The following is a 2,727-nucleotide window of genomic DNA, read 5'->3' on the forward strand; positions in this document are numbered from 1 at the left end:
AATGAGCCTTTTAAAATGGAGGAGTTAAAAGCTGTATTAAGTGGTTTAAAAGATACTTCACCTGGGGAAGATGGAGTTCCTTATTCCTTTTTAGCAAATGCTAGTGATGGTATTCTTTCTTATTATCTAAATATAATAAATTCTGTTATCCAGTCTGGTAAAATTCCTGATTCTTGGAGATCTCAAATAGTTATTCCTATTTTAAAGCCGTTCAAACCAGTGTCAGATGTTTCTTCTTATCGTCCAATTGCCCTTTCCTCAGTATTTGTTAAAGTAGCAGAACATTCAGTTAAAAACAGACTAGAATATTTTGTAGAAAAAAACCAATTACTTTCTCATAGTCAATTTGGCTTCCGAAAAGGTAGGTCTACTTATGATAGCTTGGGTATTTTAATTTCAGATATTCGATTGTCATTTTCTAGAAATGAGTCTATAGTAGCTGCTTTTCTTGACATAAGCGCCGCTTATGATAATGTCTTAGTCTCAGTGTTACAAGCAAAACTTCACAAATTAGCTATACCAGTAATGTTAACCAATTTCATAATAAACCTTTTATCAGAAAGGTCCATTAGCCTTCTCATAGATGACAACAATAGGATTTCCCGTTTAGTGTGGAGAGGTCTTCCCCAAGGATCCGTATTAAGTCCTTTGCTATATAATATCTACACATTTGATTTAGAATCATCCTTAAATGACACGGTTAGAGTCTTGCAATATGCTGATGATTTATTATTATATTCGCCAAACCTTTCTATTGAACAAGCCAGTAGATCAGTCACTTCTTCTTTGGGCTTATTGAAGTTATGGTTAGATTCAAATGGTCTGGAACTTTCAGTGCATAAAAGTGTTGTAGTTTTGTTTACTAGAAAAATGTTTCCTCCTCCGATCAATGTGCAATTTAATAACTGCTCCATTTCCATTAAAGATAAAACCAAATTCCTAGGTGTTATTTTAGATAATAAATTAACGGGTCTTCCACATTGTGATTACATAGTTTCTAAATGTGAAAAAAATATTAATATCCTCAGGTGCGTTTCAGGAGTTTGGTGGGGTTCACATCCTTTTTGCATGAAACTCATGTATAATGCCTTGATAAGAAGTATTTTAGATTATGGGACATTTTTGTTAGAGCCAGGATATGTAGCTGGCTTCCAAAAACTAGATCGTATTCAATCCAAAGCACTCAGATTGATTTGTGGGGCCATGAATTCAAGCCCTATCAATGCCATGCAAGTTGAGTGTGTTGAGCCTCCACTTCATTTACGACGCCAATATCTTAGTGATAGATTTATTTTCCGTTGTTCCCAATTCTCTAATCACCAACTCTGGATTATCCTGTCTAACCTTGTGCTTCAAATAACTACTTCCAACTATTGGAAACACAAAAGTCCTCCTTGTTTAGTAAAAAGCTTTCAAAAACTTAAATCTATATCAGCTCCCACTGTTAGCTCTTCAACACTTCCCATTTTCCAATATGAATATGATTCTCTGACACTTATTCCTCCAGTTCTCCTCAATATTGGAGTCTCCAAGAATGATGTTGAACAAAATCAACAATTCCTGGAATTCATTGGAACAGATGGCCTGGGTGCTCATCATATGTACACAGATGCTTCTAAGACGTCAGAGAATGGTTGTGTTGGCGTTGGTGTTCTCCACACCCAATCTAATATTTACCAAAAAATAAAGTTGCCACCAGAATCCTCTGTGTACAGTGGTGAGTGCTTTGGAATCCTGAAAGCAATAGAGTTCATCATTATAATGCATCTCAAAAAAACAATTATTTTCTCAGATTCCCTAAGTTCACTACAGGCAATATGTAAATTTCCTTTCAAATCTAAATCTAATAACCCAATTATTTATCAAATCCGTAGCCTATTGTTAAAATGTCACATTAAAGGGTATTCGGTTTCCATTGCCTGGATCCCTGGACACAGAGGGATTAAAGGTAATGAAAGGGTGGATGATTTAGCTCGAGATGCCATTAGTTGTGGGGACATGTTTCCGTTTAAGAATGTGTCTGAAGACCTGTTGGCACTGCCTAAATTATACCTACGAAAGGAATGGAGGAATTTATGGACATCTGGTGCAGGTGCTGCTGCGTTACATTATCGAAGCATTCAAAAATCAATTCCTGCCAAACCTTGGTTTGCTAAAATCTCTCTGCCAAAACCTGCAACTAGTATGTTAATTCGAATGAGATTGGGTCACGTATGTACACCGGAACACCTCAAACTACTAAATCGCGTGGCCAGTTCTGCATGTACTTGTGGAGCTGATCCCGCTGATCTTAACCATATATTCTTTGCATGTAACCTTTATGATCGTTCTATACTATTAAGACAGCTGTCAGATTTTAAAGTTCCGTTTCCCACATCTATTACAACACTCCTGTATATTAATGATTCTTCTCCATATATATTTAAATCATTGTATTCATTTATTTCACGTCATAACATTAAACTCTAACTGCCTATAATTTACCTTTTCCTGATCCTTTTCCAAAATTCCGTCTTACCCGTTATAATGTAATCCTTTAATTCCGTTTCCCTGCTTTACTCGTCTGGCTGAATGCGCCAGGAGCGCGATGCCATAAAAAAAAAAAAAAAAAAAAAACTTGTTATGTACTTAATTCCCTTCGCGGTGTACAGATGGCGTTGTTTTCAAACGTTTTAACTTTGATATTTATATTGGAATATGCATAAACACTAATTCATTTTCATAATA

At 35.7% G+C, this 2,727-nt stretch overlaps 1 long non-coding RNA gene across 1 annotated transcript; it reads right to left on the bottom strand.

The window, feature by feature from the left end:
* Positions 1 to 1,019: 1,019 nt before the first annotated feature.
* On the bottom strand, positions 1,020 to 2,356 carry LOC134789801 (uncharacterized). The gene is made up of 2 exons (XR_010144120.1): positions 2,144 to 2,356; positions 1,020 to 1,734 (listed from the first exon to the last, which is right to left on the bottom strand). It is a non-coding gene; the product is annotated as an uncharacterized LOC134789801 (long non-coding RNA).
* Positions 2,357 to 2,727: the final 371 nt, after the last annotated feature.

This window comes from Cydia splendana, chromosome 4, assembly GCF_910591565.1.
Source record: "Cydia splendana chromosome 4, ilCydSple1.2, whole genome shotgun sequence".
In the NCBI taxonomy this organism is placed as follows: Eukaryota; Metazoa; Arthropoda; class Insecta; order Lepidoptera; family Tortricidae; genus Cydia; species Cydia splendana.